The sequence below is a fragment of the Leopardus geoffroyi genome, chromosome A1 (genome assembly GCF_018350155.1).
Source record: "Leopardus geoffroyi isolate Oge1 chromosome A1, O.geoffroyi_Oge1_pat1.0, whole genome shotgun sequence".
NCBI classification, from domain to species: domain Eukaryota; kingdom Metazoa; phylum Chordata; class Mammalia; order Carnivora; family Felidae; genus Leopardus; species Leopardus geoffroyi.
The window spans coordinates 54,453,865-54,475,233 of NC_059326.1; the positions used below are offsets into that span (position 1 = coordinate 54,453,865).

General features: G+C 35.6%; 1 long non-coding RNA gene across 2 annotated transcripts in view; it reads left to right on the plus strand.

The window, feature by feature from the left end:
* LOC123599148 overlaps nt 1-21,369 on the plus strand; it is a 242,242-nt gene that overhangs the window by 214,833 nt on the left and 6,040 nt on the right. Inside the window, exons 1-2 of one of the 2 annotated variants that reach the window (XR_006713002.1) lie at nt 4,732-5,026; nt 18,455-18,718. This is a non-coding gene — a long non-coding RNA (uncharacterized LOC123599148). Of the gene's footprint in view, nt 1-4,731; nt 5,027-18,454; nt 18,719-21,369 lie in introns of those variants that run through there. The other variant, XR_006713001.1, reaches the window with a different exon arrangement.

Here is a 21,369-nt window from a genome sequence, read left to right on the forward strand (position 1 = left end):
GTCATTATTACATCTCTTCTTCAAATTTAAGCAAATATGGAAGATAAAAGTTGGACATTGATCAACATGAAGAATTTTCTTTATTTTTTAAAAAATATTTTCTTATATAGGAAATATAATTCATTTTTTGACAGCATACTATTAATTGTAAGATTTATGTTTTTTCATGTTTCAGTTATACAGTTTGGAAAAGTTCATGTTCTTTTTTTAATGTTTCAAATTTTTATTTAAATTCTAGTTAGTTAACTTATAGTATAATATTAGTTCCAAGGCACCATTTTTATTTAACACAGTTTCTATTCATATTTGAACTCTTTGGGAAAATATGCTTACAAATTATTATTTTTTTTGTAATGTAACTTCCTCTTTTTAGTGTTCTTTTACAATTTGAAAATAATAATTTAATTTCCTTTGTGCCTTTTTGTAAACCAATGGATTAAATTATTGTTGAGTGAGAATCACCTTGAGGGTTAAAATACTGATTGCTGGGCCTTACCCTAGAGTGGGCCTGGCTGGGGTCTCGGAACTGTCATTTCTAACAAATTCCCAAAGGATGTTGAAGCTCTTGGTCTGGAGATCACACTTTGAGAATCACTGATCTAAGCAATGTGCCTTCACAATGTTCACTTCATAAAAAGTGATCGAATGCTCTTAATAATATGGATATGGTCAAGTATGCCAATATTTTATATCTTACAGATTTAATAGTAACACTTTCTTTAGTTCCTACTTTTATCTTGATGTTTTATCAAATAATTTTTCTTTCTTCCTAAGTTATGTCTCACCATCAACATTATTTTCTTTAATAGTAATTCTTAGAAGATCTAAAAACCATTTTAAAAGAGTTTTTATTAATTAATTTTTTGGCATCCTATTTGCTGTCAATATCATTATTATTGCTTTTTGAATCAGAGATAATGCTGATTCTATTTATACAAGGAAGAATGTAACTGAAAACTCAAGCCATTCATTTTCTAAATTAAATTACAGTTTAATTACTGATTGCAGGATTTTACAATGTGTAATTTCCTTTTCATCAGAAGTAGTTCAAGCCACCTCTGCCTCCAATGCTTTCATTTTATATTGGTTATTGTCTGCTTTTTTTCTCAGAAAGCAATGCCTTTGTCACATAGACTTTATATATCTTTAAAGTAATTCTAGGTTACTCTAATGTTAACATATAATATGGAAAGTCTTGGAGAAAGTGTGCCCAAACCAATTACTTTTCATATGCACTTTAGCAGGTGAAATATATTGAGCCTACTGTCAATGTCAGATTTGTGTACCAGAACTTATTAATGTTGTTCTAGGCAAAGAGATTGGCAGAAGGAAGATGGGGACCTAGAGATCTGGGATGTGAATGAAGCACTTAGCATCATATAAACACAACAGTGGGTCTTGCTTTTGGTTTGCTAGTGTGGACTTTTATCCCTCATTCTCCCTCTGATTATGTAGTTTTGTTTGACGCTATGTCTGTGTTGATTTCTTTAGATAAAGAGACAGAGGAAAATAAGGAATAGTCTTGGTGCCCATACTTTCTAATTTATAGTAATTAATTCTAATTATCACTATCCTCATTGTAGATGAAACGTTCTAATTGTTAGCTATTATTTTTTTTCTTTTTTTATTTAAATTCCAGCTAAGTAACATACAGTGTAATATCAGTTTCAAGTGTATAATTAAGTGATTCAATACTTCATACAACACACAGTGCTCATCACAATTGCCCTCCTTAATCCCCATCACCCGTTTAACCCATGCTTCCACCTCCCTTCTGGTAACCATCAGTTTGTTCTGATGTTAAGAACCTGTTTATTGTTTTTTTCTCTTTTATTTCCCTATGATCATTTGTTTCTTAAATTCCACAATGAGTTTCAATAATTATTCATATATATGTACTGATTTGCTAACTTTTAGACTTCTATTTATGCACACATACAAACACCACACACAAGGTTTTCAGTCTTAAAAAAATCAGAAAGGATTAACAGCAGGCAAGTAAAGGGATATTGTCAATGTAAAAACACATGCCGATAATGCATTGTCCTTAACTTTGTTATTTAACTACCTCTTGAAAACATAGATTTGACATATAGTTTTAGATGTTCAGACTGATTTTTATTTTTAACTTAATTATATATATTTGAAAAAATATGTATGTGTGTATAAATATACATATACATACATACTCCTATGTATATCTATATAAATATATACACATATACCTGTATATTACATATATATATATTTGTGTGTGTCCTGAGGGGTAAAGAGAAAGGAGACACTATAGAAAAAGCATTATGTAAGGGCAAAGATATGACTATGAGAACTGAAAACAAAACAAAACAAATAAAACAAAACAAAAATGGCAGAATCATTTATTCTTATTTTCTTCTGAAAAATGTTATCAAATATATCTAATCACTGTGAGTATATCTTAGCACCCCAGTCTCACTTTCCTCTTCCCATTCAGACTCAGGTATATTCTATCAAAAATTGTAGGTAAAGTCCTGGGGTGCCTGGGTGGCTCAGTCTGTTAAGCATCTGACTCTTGGTTTCGGCTCAGGTCATGATCTCACGGTTTGTGAGTTCGAGCCCTGCATTGGGCTCTGTGCTAACAGCACAGAGCCTGCTTGGGATTCTCTGTCTCCCCTCTCTCTCTGCCTCTACCCCACTCATGTGCTCTCTAAATAAATAAATAAACTTAAAAAAAATAAAAAAAAAACTGTAGGTAAGGTCCTGCTATAATTTACAACAGAGTATATAAAAGAGTCAACTGACATTTCTTTGAGATTACAAATAAATTTTCCATAAATTAAAAAATTTCATGTTTACTGCTACTATCACTGTGAATTTATTTGCTAATTTCCTCCCTCAAATGATTTATATTTTAAAATAGTTTTTTTTAATGTTTTCTTTATTTTTGAGAGAGAGAGAGAATGCAAGCAGGGGGAGGGGCAGGCAGAGAGGGAGACACAAAATCTGAAGCAGGCTCCAGGCTCTGAGCCGTCAGCACAGAACCCCACAAACTGCGAGATCATGACTTGAGCCAAAGTTGGATGCTTAGATGACTCAGCTACTCAGGCACCCCAAATGAGCTATTTGGAAAAGTTCTCTAAGTGAAGCAATTCAAAATAGAAATAGAAGTTGTAGTTATGCACAAAGGTGTGTGTGTGTGTGTGTGTGTGTGTGTGTGTGTGCATGTGCTCATGTGTGTTTGAATATGTTGGGAGGTAAACTCTACTGAAAGGAAGTCAGGAAAAGATTGCTTGTGAGAGAATCTTAGCCTCATGGTAAGCTCCACTCTGGAAATATATGATCATTTTTCATCAATAACGTATATTAAGATTTATGTATTTACACTTAACTTGAATATGCTCCATTTTTCATATTATAGTTTATTTCCTTTATGCATATTGAGTATTTTCTTTTTTTTAATTTTTTTTAATGTTTATTTTTTTTGAAACAGAGAGAGACAGAGCATGAATGGGGAGGGTCAGAGAGAGAGGGAGACATAGAATCCAAAGCAGGCTCCAGGCTCTGAGCTGTCAGCACAGATCCCGATGCCGGGCTCGAACTCACAGACCATGAAATCATGACCTGAGCTGAAGTCGGACGCTTAACCGACTGAGCCACCCAGGCGCCCCGAGTATTTTCCTCCATTAGACTATAAAGCTTATTATTTTGAAAAAATAATACATCCAGTATTATACATATGGGATCTAGGCAACAAATTTTGACCAACAGAATTATTGTCCCATTTCAATCCTACAGCTGTATCCTCTAAAGGGGTAGCAAATAGAGTGCAGTGTCAGATATTTAGATATTCTCGGCCAAAAAATAGAAGGAATAATGTTAATAAATGGAATATTTGGCTATATTTACATCATGGAATTTCTCTCTTTCTTCACCCACATTCCTGCTTCCAGACATCCAAGCAGATGGCAACCTTTTTTCAAACCTTGAAAGTTAATTTTAAAACTGATTTAAAAACAGAGTAATGGTTTTCAGGTTAAATATTTCTAAGAAAAAAATAGGGAATCATTTTTATCTAACTTATGACTTGATATAGTATTTTTTGATAAGGAGGTTTCCTGCGAATGAATAAAGGAGATTTGGAATTTGATACCCTTTCATAAATCAGCTCTCCAAACATGGGACTCCACTTTTCAAAATTCAGCTAAGAAAATAACATCTGCCTAAGTAGGAAGCATGTCAATTATTGGCATTCCTATGTAATATTCTGAAATACCACTCACTGAGGTTTCAGTACCTAACTCTTAAACTACCTTTCATCTTTTTTTTCTGTTTTGTGGTTTGTTGTGCAAGACTTCACACTTTAAACAACTGAGAAAAACAGAGAGTTACAATGACACAATGCAAGGGCCAAGTTGTGCTCAAAACTTTGAATTAGCCCCCCCGCAGTTGCCTGCCTCCAGGTGATTTGTTATCTCCTAAATGCATGTTACTCTAATCATTATTATTAATTAATTTATCTATTTTGACAGACAGACAGAGAGAGCATGAGAGGGGGAGAGAGACACAGAGGGAGAGAGAGAGAGAAAGAGAGACAGAGAGAATCTTCAGCAGGCTCCATGCTCAGTGTGGAGTCCAATGTGGGGCTTAATTCCACCACCCTGGAATCATGACCTGAGCCGAAATCAACAGTTGGACCCTCAACTGACTGAGCCACCCAGGCACCTCCTTAATGCATTCTTAAAAGCCAATTCCCTCCTGTTGCTTGTCAGAAATTGAGAGCCAGTTTATTTCAGAAAAAACATGAGTTTGTAATACTTTTATTTTTCATCTATAACACAAAGCCGAAGAAACGATCTACTTATGAAATATGGAAGTAACCTGGAGCTAGATGGATATACCAAAAGAGTAAAGGAATTTGCATTTGAATTGCTGCGTGACATTCAGGACAGAAGCAGACAAGGTGAAGGCAGAGACAATCTGCCGTTGGTAAAACAGTTGACATCAGAAATTCCCTGCTGTTGGCAGCAAGAAGAGTTCTCCAGCTAAGGTGAAGACACTTTAAATTCTGATTTAATCCTTCTACTTGTTTTTCCCCCGTGTATTATGGTTCTATAGCTTTGAGTTTTCTGTGAGACCTGGTCCCATGTTGGTGATTACTGTTTTCCTTCTAACCAGACAGATTTGGATACAAAATCATCTGTTACTTGAAGTAACATGATGGAGACTCTTGCCAGCATGACCGGCAATGCTCATTTATTTTGTTGCCAGTGGTTGCTGTAAAAAAAGTGTCAGTATACTGCTTAAGTGCACATTTTTATACCAAATGGTGGAATATCTTAATGGCTTAGTGTGCCAAAGGCAAATTCAAATTTCTTTCAAGGATTCTAGTTATGAATATATTTTAAATTGTTTTCAAATCTAAAATAAAATAATTAGTGATCACAACATGGGACCAGTCTTATTCTCCGTATAAACTTATCAGAGTTTGACTGAAATCACTTATTGTGTAACATTAAATGTTCACATTGACTATGATGAGGCAAATTATTGCACATGAGCAACTAACAAACCACAAGAAAGTAAAAGACCATTAATGCTGAAGGGGGAAGATTAAACTGGGTGGTTTAAATTGGGTAGTTCTTGCAGGGGTATGTAAACCCAGAGTGGTACAATGTTCTGTCTCAGTCTTTGTGCCACAGGTTGTCAGTGACAATTCTGTTGAGCTTCTGAGCACTGTAGGGGCACAACAATATATATCCTTCATGTTGGAAGTGGGGGAAGGTCTTTCTTGCCTCATCTCACAAGCCTTTGATGTGATTGGCTTTAAATTAATAATTTGATCCATTTCCCTGGAAGAGCAGTTTAGCACACGGGCTTTTGGCCTCTGCTTGAATGGGTCCTCCAGCTCTGCCACATAGTGACTATGCGACTTTGAAACTGTGTCTCCATTTCTGTATCAAAGAATATGTAGCCAAGAAAGGAATTTATAGAGTTAAATAGGGATGAAGAGAGGTAAATATAAACGTAAAGTATCTAATACATAGTAAGCACTTACTAAACATTAACTTACAGCATGATGAGGCAAAAGATATTCCACCTGTTATTTATCTGTCATCATCATCTATTCGTCATTCATCTACCTTCTGACTTGTTACAAAACGCATTCAATGTGGACAAAGCTATTCTACTAAAAGAAAACATGCACATCTTCTGGGAGTTATTTTAGCGTACTCAGGAATTTCAGGCAACCACTTGAATTTGATGTTACCTCTCCTGCACTCTGTCCTTCATGCTTTAACATGAAGGTCATATAGAAATAGGAATGAATCTTCATGAACTGAGTAAATTACACTTTCCTCTCCCTGTGCAAAGCCTGTAGTTTCCTCAATGGAGTGAAGTAGGTTTGTTGACCTCCATTATCTGGATTTGTAAGGTGTCAAACATATCATTTCATTAGGTCTGCACTTCTCAATTTGGGGAGGGCTGATACAACATGTGATACTAAAGCAGGGAACTAAAATCAGAAAATATAAAAGCAGCCACATTAAAGGGTAGCTTAAGAAAGAGGTACAAGCCAATCAACGTTGAAGTTAATAAGAAGTGGACAGATCATTCTGCTTGGTGGGACTCATGATTAAACTTCAATTCCACATTGCACTGTGCAACTGGATATAGATGGATGACTTCAGATATCAAGTGAGGACATAAAATACTGAAAGAAGAAGCAAAATTCCAAAATAACTTTTGTGGTTGTAATGTACTCTTTTATTTTGGAGAATTTTTTCGTGGTTTGCATATTATTAACAACTCCAGATGGGTGGATTTGCCCAAGAGCCACACTATAAATCATCATCAGAGTTGGTTGTGATAGTTACTATTAATGCTTGTGTTCCATACTAAAATGTCTTTTTGTCTGACTTTCTCTTCTTCCTTTGCATTCTACTGATCATCAATCACAAAGGCAGCTTGGCCATTTCTCTCTGTCTTGCCTCAGTGAACTTCGACTTTCCTTGACCATTAACCCCTCACTGGAATGCACACAGCCTGTACGCCTCTCTGGGCTCCTATTCACCTCTCCCAATGAGCCTCTCTTCCTGGCACTGAGCTGTAAGGCAATATTTTCCATCTGTTGAATGAAGAGCATGACACATGCAGTTCGATATGGTTTTGGGGCCCACAGCAAACCAACGATGCACAACTCACTTTTATTCCACAAGCCTGTGGGAGCCCAGAAAGATAAGAGACCTTTCTGCTAGGCTGAGCACAGAGCCTGGTATTCAGAAACAAATATTCCTTCCTGAAACACTCAATATGTTTTATATTCAAGCCAGAAACATTGTGGGTTGGAATAATCTAAGGATAAATCTAATCGGAAGTTATCTTGAAATGTGTGAGCAAGCTTCTCTTTCATACACCAGCTGTTTTCTTTCCAAAGAATGTTTACTGGGTGGGGGATTAGCCTGTTTATTATGCAGTAGCAAGAAAGTTTTGTCTGTTTCAACAGAACCTATAAGGCCTCTCCAAGGAGGAGAGATGAAGAATGGTTCATCATGAGCTCAGAGAAATTTGGGGGGCTCTGAGACTATCACATCCTAAATATGGGAAGATTTTTCTTTATATAAAAAGCATTTACAAACGTGTCATGACTGCTAGTTCTCAATATCAGAATGTTTGTGCCAAATTCTTAAAATAACATTGCTAAGGGTACAAAATACCTTTTACAAACACTATGTCATGCTATAAAGGATTTGTGATCATTGCTAATATATATGGTTCCTTAATATACACATTTGGGGAGAAAATTGAGTTTTTAGGTATTCTTAATAGGATCATTACCTTCATTTTTTAAATTTTTTATATTAAATATAATTTATTGTCAAATTGGTTTCCATACAACACCCAGTGCTCATCCCAACAAGTGCCCTCCTCAATGCCCATCACCCACTTTCCCCTCCCTCCCACCCTCCATCAACTCTGTTCTCATTATTTAAGAGTCTCTTATGGTTTGCCTCCTTCCCTCTCTGTAACTTCCCCCCCCACCACCTCTCCCCCATGGACTTCTGTTAGGTTTCTCAGGATCCACATATGAGTGAAAATATATGATATCTGTCTTTCTCTGAATGACTTATTTCACTTAGCATAACACTCTCCAGTTCCATCCACGTTGCTACAAATGGCCAGATTTCATTCTTCCTCATTGCCAAGTAGTATTCCATTGTATATATAAACCACATCTTCTTTATCCATTCGTCAGTTGATGGACATTTAGGCTCTTTCCATAATTTGGCTATTGTTGAAAGTGCTGCTATAAGCATTGGGGTACGATGCCCCTATGCATCAGCACTCCTGTATCCCTTGGACAAATTCCAAGCAGTGCTATTGCTGGGTCATAGGGTAGATCTATTTTTAATTTTTTGAGGAACCTCCACACTGTTTTCCAGAGCGGTTGCACCAGTTTGCATTCCCACCAACAGTGTAAGAGGGTACCTTTTTCTTAAGCTACCCTTTAATGTGGCAGTTTTTCCCCCTACAACAGGCATCTGTAGTCTCCTGATTTGTTCATTTTAACCACTCTGACCTGCATGAGGTGATATCTCGGTGTGGTTTTGATTTGTATTTCCCTGATAAGGAGTGACATTGAGTGCCTGTTGGCCATCTGGATGTCTTCTTTAGAAAAGTGTCTATTCATGTCTTCTGCCCATTTCTTCACTGGATTATTTGTTTTTCAGTAGTGGAGTTTGGTGAGTTCTTTATAGATTTTGGATACTAGCCCTTTGTCTCTCATTTGCAAATATCTTTTCCCATTCTGTAAGTTGTCTTTTAGTTTTGTTGATTGTTTCCTTTGCAGTGTAGAAGTTTTTATTTTGATGATGTCCTAATAGTTCATTTTTGCTTTTGATTCCCTTGCCTTTGGAGATGTGTCAAGTAAGAAATTGCTGTGGCTGAGGTCAGAGAGGATTTTTCCTGCTTTCCCCTCTAGGGTTTTGATGGTTTCCTGTCTCACATTCAGGTCCTTTATCCGTTTTGAGTTTATTTTTGTGAATGGTGTAAGAAAGTGGTCTAGTTTCATGCTTCTGCATGCTGCTGTCCAGTTCTCCCAGCACCATTTGTTAAAGAGACTGTCTTTTTCCATTGGATATTCTTTCCTGCTTTGTCAAAGATTAGCTGGCCATACTTTTGTGGGTCCAATTCTGGAGTCTCTATTCTATTCCATTGGTCTATGTGTCTGTTTTTATGCCAATACCATGCTGTCTTGATGATTACAGCTTTGTAGTAGAGGCTAAAGTCTGGGATTGTGACACTTCCCGCTTTGGTTTTCTTCTTCAAAATTACTTTGGCTATTCGGGGCCTTTTGTGGTTCCAAATGAATTTTAGGATTGCTTGTTCTAGCTTCGAGAAGAATGCTGGTGCAATTTTGATTGGGATTGCATTGAATGTGTCGATTGCTTTGGGTAGTATTGACATTTTAACAATATTTATTCTTCCAATCCATGAGCATGGAATGTTTTTCCATTTCTTAGTATCTTCTTCAATTTCCTTCAGAAGCTTTCTATAGTTTTTGGCATACAGATCTTTTACATCTTTGGTTAGGTTTATTCCTAGGTATTTTATGATTCTTAGTGCAATTGTGAATGGGATACGTTTATTTCTCTTTCTGTTGCTTCATTATTGTTGTATAACAATGCAACTCATTTCTGTACATTAATATTGTATCCTGCGACTTTGCTGAATTCATGTATCAGTTCTAGCAGACTTTTGGTGGAGTCTATTGGGTTTTCCATGTAGTATCATGTCATCTGCAAAAAGTGAAGGCTTGACTTCATCTTTGCCAATTTTAATGCCTTTGATTTCCTTTTGTTGTCTGATTGCTGATGCTAGAACTTCCAACACCGTGTTAAACAACAGCAGTGAGAGTGGACATCCCTGTCATGTTCCTGATCTTAGGAGGAAAGCTCTCAGTTTTTCCCCACTGAGGATGATATTGGCTGTGGGCTTTTCATAAATGGCTTTTATGATCTTTAAGTATGTTCCTTCTATCCAGACTTTCTTGAGGGCTTTTATTAAGAAAGGATGCTGCATTTTGTCAAATGCTTTTTCTGTACCAATTGACAGGATCATATGGCTCTTATCTTTTGTATTAATGTGATGTACCACATTGATTGATTTGCAAATATTGAACCAGCCCTGCAGCCCAGGAATAAATCCCACTTGATCATGGTGAATAAATCTTTTTATATGCTATATAATTAAATTTTCTAGTATCTTGTTGAGAATTTTTGCATACATATTCATCAGGGATATTGGCCTGTAGTTCTCTTTTTTTTTTTTTTTTGCTGGGTCTCTGGTTTGGGAATCAAAGTAATGCTGGCTTCATAGAATGAGTCTGGATGTTTTCCTTCCCTTTCAATTTTTTGGAACAGTTGAGAAGGATAAGTATTATCTCTGCTTTAAATGTCTGGTAGAATTCCCCAGGGAAGCCATCTGGTCCTGGACTCTTATTTTTTGGGAGATTTTTGATAACTGATTCAATTTCTTCACTAGTTATGGGTCTGTTCAAATTTTCTATTTCTTCCCATTTGAGTTTTGGAAGTCTGTGGGTATTTAGGAATTTGTCCATTTCTTCCAGGTTGTCCAATTTGTTGGCATATAATTTTTCATAGTATTCCCTGATAATTGCTTGTATTTCTGAGGGATGGTTGTAATAATTCCTTTTTCATTCATGATCTTATCTATTTGGGTCCTCTCCCTTTCCTTTTTCAGAAGCCTGGCTAGAGGTTTATCAATTTTGTTTATTTTTTCAAAAAACCAACTCCTGGTTTAATTGATCTGCTCTACTGTTTTTTTAGATTCTATATTGTTTATTTCTGCTCTGATCTTTATTATTTCTCTTCTGCTGGATCTGTGGTATCTTTGTTCTGCTTCTATTTCCTTTAGGTGTTCTGTTAGATTTTGTATTTGTGATTTTTCTTGTCTCTTGAGATAGGCCTGGATTGCAATGTGTTTTCCAGGACTGCCTTCGCTGCATCCCAAAGTTTTTGGACTGTTGTATATTCATTTTCATTTGTTTCCATATATTTTTTAATTTCTTCTCTAATTGCCTGGTTGACCCATTCATTCTTCAGTAGGATTCTCTTTAACCTCTATGCGTTTGGAGTTTTTCCAGAATCTTCCTATGGTTGATTTCAAGTTTCATAGCATTGTGATCTGAAAGTGTGCATGGTATGATCTCAATTCTTTTATACATATGAAGGGCTGTTTTGTGACCCAGTGTGTGATCTATCTTGGAGAATGTTCCATGTGCACTGGAGAAGAAAGTATATTCTGTTGCTTTGGGATGCAGAGTTCCAAATATATCTGTCAAGTCCATCTGATCCAATATATCATTCAGGGCCCTTGTTTCTTTATTGATTCTCTGTCTAAATGATCTATCCATTGTTGTAAGTGGGGTATTAAAGTCCCCTGCAATTACCACATTCTTATCAATAAGTTTGCTTATGGTTGTGATTGTTTTACATATTTGGGTGCCCCGAATTTGGTGCATAGACATTTATAATTGTTAACTCTTCCTGATGGATACACCGTGTAATTATTATATAATGCCCTTCTTCATCTCTTGTTACAGCATTTAATTGAAAGTCTAGTTTGTCTGATATAAGTATGGCTGCTCCACCTTTCTTTTGACTTCCAGTAACATGATAGATAGTTCTCCATCCCCTCACTGTCAATCTGAAGGTGTCCTCAGGTCTGAAATGAGTCTCTTGTAGACAGCAAATAGATGGGTCTTGTTTTGTTTTTTAAATTTTTTTGTGTGTTTTATTTTGTTTTTGAGAGAGAGACAGAGTGTGAGTGGGGGAGGGGCAGAGAGAGAGGGAGACACAAAACGTAAAGCAGGCTTCAGGCTTCAAGTTGTCAGCACAGAGCCTGATGTGGGGCTCGAACTCATGAACCGTGAGATCATGACCTGAGTGGAAGTTGGATGCTTAACTGACTGAGCTACCCAGGCACCCCGATGGGTGTTTTTTTTATCCATTCTGATACCCTATGTCTTTTGGGTGGAGCATTTAGTCCATTTACATTCAGTGTTGTTATTGAAAGATATGGGTTTTGAGTCATTGTGATATCTGTAGGTTTCATGCTTGTAGTGGTGTCTCTGGTACTTTGTGGTCCTTGCAACATTTCACTCACAGAGGCCCCCTCAGGATCTCTTGTAGGGCTGGTTTAGTGGTGATGAATTCCTTCAGTTTTTGTTTGTTTGGGAAAACCTTTATCTCTCCTTCTATTCTGAATGTCAGACTTGCTGGGTAAAGGATTCTTGGCTGCATATTTTTCCTGTTCATTGCATTGAAGATTTCATGCCATTCCTTTCTGGCCTGCCAAGTTTCAGTAGATAGGTCTGCCACTAGTCTTATGGGTCTCCCTTTGTTAGAGCCCGTTTATCCCTAGCTGCTTTCAGAATTCTCTCTTTATCCTTGTATTTTGCCAGTTTCACCATGATATGTTGTGCAAATCGATTCAAGTTATGTCTGAAGGGAGTTCTCTGTGCCTCTTGTATTTCAATGACTATTTCCTTCCCCAGATCAGGGAAGTTCTCAGCTATGATTTGTTTAAGTACACCTTCAGCCTCTTTCTCTCTCTCTTCCTCTTCTGGAATTCCCATGATACAGATATTGTTCCATTTGATTGCATCACTTATTTCTCTAAATCTCCCTGGTACTCCTGGATATTTTTATCTCTCTTTTTCTCAGCTTCCTCTTTTTTCATAATTTTATCTTCCAATTCACCTATTCTCCCCTCTGCCTCTTCAATCCGTGCTGTGGTCGCCTCCATTTTATTTTGCACCTCATTTATAGCATTTTTAATTCATCATGACTATTTTTTAGTCCTTTCATCTCTGTAGCAATAGATTCTCTGCTGTTCTCTATCCTTTTTTTCAATCCCAGCAATTAATTTTATGACTATTATTCTAAATTCTTGTTCAGTTATATTGCTTAAATTGGTTTTGATCAATTTGTTAGCTGTCACTACTTCCTAGAATGTCTTTTGAGGAGAATTCTTTCATTACATCAATTTGGCTAGTTTTCTGTCCCTTATGTGTTTTAAAAGCTTGTTGTGCGCTCTGCACCTGCGAGCACTGCTATATTAAAGGAGGGTCATACACTGTCCAGGGCCTGGCCACTTAGGAGGTGTTTTTCAGGAGATTGTTACTTGCTCTTTTGGTGTGACTTTGATTATTTTATTACCCTACTCGTAGTGATATTTTGGACCCTCCACCAGGTGTGCTTTGATTTGTTTCTTGGAGTAGCCCTGTGTGCCAGGGCAAATTTTCTTTACCAAATATTTCCTTGTCTCATCTTCCTGTGATCTGCCTTCTTACCTTTTGAAGTGCCCAGACACCCTCTCCCTTTCCTTAGCTCAGGAGGGTATATAAGGCTCAATTCCTTGCTGTCTTTTTGGAGTCTCATATCTTTGTGGGGCTCCTGTACATAATTACAATGGCTTTTCTACCATTAACTTGACTATTGTCAGGATCATTAGCTTTTAAGTCAAAATAAGAGACACAACCTTGGTAAAGGAAGAAATGTTATTTAATAATATTTACTTGTTCAAACAATGTCAATTGCTCTTCAGTGCATCAAAAATCAAATTCTACTTTCTCGTGTGGTTTTCAAGACTCTTTATGACTAGACCTAACCCCACTTTGGTTAAGCAGTACCACTTACCCATATTAAAACATCCAAGCATTGTAGCACTTTTTTCTGCTGTTCTCTCTGTCTGAAAATCCCTTTTACATCAATTTTACATATTGAAATCCTAACCACATACTGAGGATACTTTTATTAATTTGTCTAAGTCTTCCTCTTTCATTAATTTTTTCAAACTTCCCCTCCGGAAAAAAAAAATCACATTTTAACTGTTTTGTGCTCTTAATGGCATTTGTGTGTGTGTGTGTGTGTGTGTGTCTTTTTTTTTTTTTTTTTTTGACAGTTCAGTTTGCAACTACATGAAAGCTACCTTTTTTTAAATTTTTTAATTTTTTTGAGACAGAGAGAGACAGAGCATGAACAGGGCAGGGGCAGAGAGAGAGGGAGACACAGAATCTGAAGCAGGCTCCAGGCTCTGAGCTGTCAGCACAGAGCCCGATGAGGGGCTTGAACTCACTAACTGTGAGATCATGACCTGAGCTGATGTCGGACGCTTAACCGACTGAGCCACCCAGGCACCCCTTTAAAATTTACTTTTTTTATTTTTTTATGAAAGCTACTTTTTATTATACAACTGCTTTTAGACTCTGTGCTAGATGTAATATATGTGTTACCTCATTTCATCTGTATGACAATTTTTTGAGGTTAATAATATTATCTCAATTTACAAATGAAACAGAGCTCAAGAAAGACTAGGAAGCTTGTTCAAGATTATTCAGTGCTAAGTGGTCAAACTGGAGTTTGAACATGGATATGTCTGATTTCAAAGTCAGAACATTTTCTTCTCTGCCCTAGTTCTGTGGGTGTTTTTGTGGACATACGAACTGCAAGGCCTAGTCTTAATCTTTCTAGACTCTGTCCAGTTCTGTACTGATGTTGCCAATCAATTTTTCTACACTAAATCAAACCTGTAAATTTTGGCCAAGTTTACTGAAAATGGAATCTAAAACTACCATTGGTTTCGTTTAGATATTTGTCTCAGATTCCACATTTGTTACACATGAAATATAAATTCCAATACATACACACAAAATACCTAGGAATATGAGGTTTATGTGTGCATAGTTAGGTGTGTGGTATAATCCTCTACTGCTTTTCAAGTAACAGACAATGTATTCTTTTAATACCTGTCACTTAACAGTTTCTCTCATTTACTGAATTCTTTATGTTAATTTTGGTAGCTAAAGCATTGAGCTATGTTTCTTATAGACAAATAAGACTGAGATTTTTCAGACGCTAAATGTAGTCATGTACAATATTGGGGGAAAGTAACTTAGAGACAATGCCAACTATGCCCTGTGGACCAAAGACATCTTACAAAATTTTCTCTATTAAAAGTCTATTATCAGCATGTGGTGGCTCCTAGGCATTAAACAATTACAATTATGATTACATGTATGCTCAATACAATTTATTTGTCATTGTAAAGTTTAACAAAAATGTGCTTTTGCCAATTTCAGTGGAACAGGATATGTGTGTATGTATGTGTGTGTTTAAGAAGGAAAGTTATTGAATTAATTGGAGGAAGACCCACATCTTAGTTCCTTTCCACTTAAATTCTAATAAAATTTACGTAGATCATCACAGTTTAGTATCCTTACAAGTATACTTACAAGTCACTTGGCCATAAAATTCTTATATGCAAGATGTAATTAAATACCTACAGTATTAAAATACCTACAGTTATTTTGTGTACACATGCCTAATTATTCAAAGAGATAAAATATTATCCCAGGCTCCAGTCTTTCTTGCTTCTAATGTATCCTTTCTTTCAGTTACAGTGATTTTTCTCAAACACAAATAAGAATTTAACCTGTTCTTCCTCAGAGTTCTCTCCGCACTCTATGACTTTCATAATAAAGTTTAAACTTGTTGGTTTACCCATCCAATGGTTTTTGACATGGTTTCTGCCTATATCTTTAGTGTTAACAACACTTTAATTCCCCTCAATATCAAAACAAACATCTTTCTGCTTCTTGAATTCACCATGTTTTGGGGAGGGTCTAGAGATATTTAATGAAGAAGGAGAGTTGTACATTGACAAGTAAAGGAAGAGGCAGGTTTAAATGTGCTGGGTATGAGGAGGAAGGGTTTATTCTAAAAGCAAATGGAATCGGGAACCAGAATCTGGATGAAGGACAGGTGTTATTGGTCCCTAATGCACAGATCATTCCTAGATCTACAGAGTGAGAAGTTGTCTCAGAAATTGAAGACAGGAAATGAAGAAAGAATAAAAAGGAGAAAGGAGAAGGAGAAAAAGAAAGTAAGCTTAACCTTCTAATAGAACTCATCTTTACAATTCCATTCTACATTAACTATATTTCAGCAAAAATATTTTTCTGTTAGTATTATATCTACCTGACTTTATTATACTTGTGGCTTCTAGGTTATATCCTTAAAGGCATACGAATTGTTTCACATTCAATATTGTGAAACAAATATTTCTCACTTAATACTCCACAGTTAATAAATAAAGTCCTGGGTATTTGTACCCTTAATTATTATGATTAAAACATGTATTGCGGCAACAGAAATTGCTAAATAGTGATTCAGGTCATGGATTTCTTTTTCTGGTAATTATTTAGTGCTGTTGATACAACATAATGGAAATAAATACTGTTTAAAAATATAGTAATAGATTTCTTTTCCAATGTCATCTTAGCATTACATAGCACCTAAAACTTCCCCAATACATTTACAAAGAGCTTTGAGAAGGAGCAGAAGGAAAAGCTGATTCTCATTACTCTTTTGAAGTTGAGACTAAAAACAAAAGATAAGAGTCGGAAATTACTTATATCCGAGCCAGCTTCCTATCATCATTAATGAAGTTATCTTTATCTCCATGGGTTGTTTATTATTCTGATTTAATATAAAAAAGTTGATGTTTCTTAAAGACAGTGTGTTCTTTTGAGGTTAGTAAAAAGCAGATAATAAACTACCCGTAAACCACAAAAAAGGAATGTATAAATCTACGGTGCAGTTTTTATTATGTTTCAGGCTTTTTTTGTTCCTTATGTATTGATCATGAACTATATGTTTACATTAAGATTTTTTTCTAGGCTTTGACATAAGTTAATATTTAATTAAAGTAGAAAAGTAGATTCTTTAGAGGAAATTTTTCTTGGAATTATAGAATTAAACACAGCACACATTTAACTTTTTATATTTTGTAATATATATATAATTTCACATATATGTGAATATATACTTATATACATAAATATATACTTCTAATATAAATATATATAATATAATATATTATATATACATATATACATATATGTGTATATATATTATGTATGTACATATACATGTACATATATATTTATATAATATGTATATATAATATAAATATATATACTTATACATATAAGTATATATATTCATATAATATATACTTATATATTTATATATATGTATATATATTCAAATAATATATATACTTATATATTTATATATATGTATATATATTCATATATATACATATATATATATATATATATATAAGATTTCACAAATTTTACCCTTGTAAATCTCACCAAGTGAGTTATTATTACATATTGGATTATCAGCTAACATTATGATAAAATAGAAAGCTAAAATAAAAGCAGATTCCTTGTCAGCCACACCTGCTTAACACTCTGTGAGTTACTATGAGAAACATATACAAAGTTGCAATCTGATTGAGAGGTGAAGTTTACATACAGAAAACAAGCAGAGAATGCTATCTCTTGTGTAAGAGATTGAGCTGAAAGAATTGAGCTGAAAGAAGATGCTAAGCACTAACACTAAGGAAAATTGAACAGTTACCTGATGTTTCTCAGAAAGTGAATATGGGGGTTAGAGTCAAATTTTATCAAAATTTTTTTTTCATTTTCAGTCTTGCCACTACGCCTAATTTTTTTAAAGAACATAATATAAAGGGTAGTACACATATTGTGTGAAGTGTTTCTGGGTGACATCGTGGAGATTTCTTTTCCAAATGTCATTTTAACATTACTTAGAGCTGAAAACTTTACCCATACATATACGTAGAGCCTTGAGAGGGAACAGGAGAAAGAAAAGCTTGTAGGAAAATTTTGAAGTTGGAAATAATTTTTGAGGAAGTAGGAAAGAAAACTGCCTAAGGAAAATCAAAGATTATTAAGAAGCACTAAATCCCCAGGTGAGTGGACAACCACACATTTATGATCAGACAAATCTGTGCATTTGGGAGAATTTCCTGAGAAATGCTCAGGAGCTGAGGCAATTTAATATTAAAATTCTAAGATTAATAATCATATTATGTTCATTTCAATCCCCCAGCCTCTTTAAAATTTTTGGTGCTCAGTGATTTGTTGTTAATATAAAGTGGAAATCCAATTTGTTTTCAATTTGACTTGCCTCTTCTCCAACCACTTAAAATCCCTTCATCCACTTGGAGATTCTCAAGGAGCATCATTTTTAACATGGGTCTCTTTCAGTGATTGTTCTGAAGACATCCATCATCACTCTGTATGATGCCCAGTACAAAGAGAACCCTTAAAGAACTCTCACATCCTGATCTCTTCTCTATTCTTGCTTTGGTCTTCTGTTGAGAATGTGCTAAAGAGAAAGTACCTATCAGTGTGTTACCAGCGTAAAATAAGATAAGCAAAGGGCCCTTTTGCTCAGTGAAACCTCTACCAATTGGCATTGTAATAAATAAAAATCTATCCATTTTTAATCCTTTCTTACAATTCAAACACAAAAGGAAAGAACTAAAAGTAAATGGGACAATTGTTTGTTTTCAGATCTTTCCCCAAGAGCATATTTTACGATGAAACAAAGGATGAGACCCCAGAGTACAGAATGAATCTACGTGTGTACTGGGAACTGGGAGATGAGTGCAAACGTGAGTGCAAAGAGAGAAAGAAGATGGGAGGCCCCATGATTCTGCTTCCGTGGCAACAGCCAAAGCCATATTCTGCCACTTCTACCGTATCTCTTCTATTCTCTAGATGGCGGCTGCTCAGCCAAAGGAAAGAATTCGATCTGAGGTTGGAGGAAGAGGAATGGTAAGTTTTCTTTGGAGCCTGAATTTGAAGAAAAGTGGAAGCATGTGAGAATAAATGAAGGTTGGGGGTGGTATTGGTGTAAAAGGGCAGCAGTCCCGTCGGAACAACGTTAGGCATTGGGGGTTACAGATCGGCAGTTTAGGCAGGTGATAAAATTTGGAGACAAATCTGGAAATCATTCACATCAAAATAATCTCTCGTGTTCAGGTGATGGATTCATCGTGGAGTTCCTCGTGGAATAAGAGGAATACTGAAAATAAAAATGTAATTTAACATAGTGATTGAGAACTCAGGTCTTGGTCTCTGAGACTTTGCTGTCAATTAGTGCTCTTGGAATTTCTGTCACTTTGGACAAGATACTCAACATATTTTAGCCTCGGTGACAGCTTTGGTAGCTGGAGATCACACATACTTTGGAGAGTTTCGGCTGAGGATTAAATGGATAATGCATGTAAAGGGCTGGACAGATGCCTGGTATTTACTATGTCCTCAACTGTGCCTTAGTATTATTATTAATGTTATCATTATTCCAGGATATATAAAAATTGGCAGGCTTGCCTTTCACCAATTGTTGGTTTCTTAAACAACTATCAATCACAGTCTTCTCCACTGTATACATAGGATACTTGATAAAAATGCAAGAGGGATTTTTAATGGCTTTAAAAAAAAGTCACCGGAGTCAGGAAAAAGCACCTGGTGAATGTTAACATATTCAAAGTCTACAGGCAATTCAATTCAACGAATAAAGGAAATCCAACATCAGTCTGAGTAACTGTCAGTCTCCAAAATTGATTTTTGTTGAGTGTGGAGTGATAATCTTTTACCCAAGTTTCTTAGGGCAAGGGTTTTACAAGGGGGTTGTCTGATAGTTAAGTCTGTTTTAAAAGATATTTCTGTAAACATGCTAAAGTGCTTCCTGTCTCAGCCTGGTTCTTGCTGAATGACATGGCATTGAACAGTGTTTGTGCCTGGAGCCTAAAATGCAGGAAGCTATAGATCATTCTGAATGAATAAATCATGTGTGTTCCTGCTGTCAATTCTGCTAACGTTTTGTAGAAGCAGTGGCAAACTATCAATAATTAGGACCAACTAGGTCAGCTATTTAGTACCTTGATAGAGCAGTAACAGCTGCTTCTGTATATATTTCTTTCTTTCTTTTAACGCACTGAAGCACAACTTAGAAAAAAATTAGTTCCTAGGATGTGTCTGTCTGGGTTTTTTTTTTCTCCACCAGTGTTTTGTCATGTGAGGCAATAAAGCATCCATAAAAGCAAACTATTTTTGAATAATACAGATAATCTTGATGAGGCATTATGAGGAGAGATGAGCCGAGAACAACAAAAAAGTAAAAGGGAAAAAAATTTAGGTGCTCTTCTCTTCCAAAAACATCTAAATCGATCGCTCCATTTTGGAGGGAAAATAGATAATTATTAGGAATGTATAAATCAAACAAATGTTTAGCAGCTCACATTTGTTTTATATAAATTTACATGAATTCTATACAAGCAGTAATTAATAATCTCCATTTAAAGTCAGGGACATAAAATAGCAACTAAACATAAAATAGATATCTTCTCATCTTAAAGTAATTTTGAATGTCTGCTCTTTTATTTTTTTTAATTATTTTTAATGTTTATTTATTTTTGAGTGAGAGAGAGTGTGCACAAGTCAGGGAGGGGCAGAGAGAGAGGGAGACACAGAATCCAAAGCAGCCTCCAGGCTCTAAACTGTCTGCACAAAGCCTGACATGGGGCTCGAACCCACAAACCGTGAGATTATGACCTGAGCTGAAGTCAGACACCTAACCCACTGAGCCACCCAGGTGCCCCTTATTCTCTTCAAGTTTTATGTTTATTCAGTGTTTGTTGAGTTCTTAACTGCACCAAACCTGCTTCATTTAGCAAGTATCTATAATTTTTTTGAGATTTTTGGCTTTAATACAGATTTTTTTTTCCCAAAGAGAAACATCCAGGTAACAAACATATCTGTGAAGCAAGCACTACACTTTTTATGAGCATATTTGGCCAACTAATTATGTAATCTTTATCCTAAGGAAACTTATTAAACTAGATAACACAGCTAAGTGAATAATTTTTACAACATAGGGGTGACAGTAACTATGATAAAGGCATTTTCAGGGTACTAGGTGAACATAAAATAGAGGCATCTAAATCATATAGACTGGCTATGAAAGTATAATTCAAACACGAGTTCAGGTAGGAGATGAACAGGATCTTAAATTAGAGTGTTAGGGTTCTCATCACGAATGGCCTTGTGGGTTAAATTAAAGCACTTGACTTTTAACTAGAAAGTTAAAGGAGGCAGTAAAGGTTGCTGAATACCTCAGAGGAGAGATGGGGTTAAGAAAAATCAGGGAGGCCTAAACAATCAAAAGGTTATAAAAGATCCCCAACAAAGAGGACACACTGTTAAGGTGCCCTGAACCTGAGTGGGTTTGGAAAATAAGGTTTACAGTATGTTCCTTTACACTTTTCTGTGTTTGAACTGTTTAGTGATAAAATAGACCATATTAAAGAGAAACTGCTATTGTCTTTACCAACTGCTTATGGGTTGATTTTTTTAAATTTTATTTTACTAATAATGTAATTCATAACAGTTTGTAGCTAAATTAAATAGCTTTGCCTGGCAAT